The sequence below is a fragment of the Brassica oleracea genome, chromosome C6 (genome assembly GCF_000695525.1).
Source record: "Brassica oleracea var. oleracea cultivar TO1000 chromosome C6, BOL, whole genome shotgun sequence".
NCBI lineage: Eukaryota > Viridiplantae > Streptophyta > Magnoliopsida > Brassicales > Brassicaceae > Brassica > Brassica oleracea.
Genome location: NC_027753.1, coordinates 27,584,207 through 27,584,865, shown reverse-complemented (window position 1 = coordinate 27,584,865; position 659 = coordinate 27,584,207).

Sequence of the window (659 nt, the reverse complement as noted above, 5' to 3'; positions counted from 1 at the left end):
CTCGGAAATTCCTTGGGATATTCCGAGGATTTCATTTTCCGTCGGAATGTCCGTCAGAATACCGCTGTTTTCTTGTAGTGTCCAGACGGCTCTGCATTTTTTTTATTTTTTTTTGCTAAACTGTAATTATCATATAAATGAATAAAAAAACTTACAAAAAGATTTTAGTTCTGAGTCATCTTGGCAAAAAGAAATAAAAACAAGATGGATCAAAAAAGGATAAGCTCAGGGCCGGCTGAGGCATAGGGGCAAAGGGGGTGTGGGCCCAGGGCCCAATTTTTTTTTTGCATAATTAGTGTTAAAATGGAGCCTGATTTTCGAAAAAAAAATTAAAAAATGGCCCAAAATTTTTAAGTTATCCATAGAGTATATGTAATTTTTTTTTTGAAAAACTATTTTGTGCAAGGGCCCATAATTTACTTGAGCCGGCCCTGGATAAGCCTAAACAAGAGACTATCTTATCCATATAGGCATAAGAGAATTAAAATGTTTTCTGAGTCTCCTAGCTGAGATGATGTTTCTCATCTCCTTGTAGATGGCTCTGCTTTGCTAGGGAGATAGCAGAAACTGAGACAATGACTACGAAGAAGACGATGGTTCTCATGGAGGTCTTCATTATTTTGGTTCTGGTTTATCGTGTTATAAGAGAGAAAATTGCA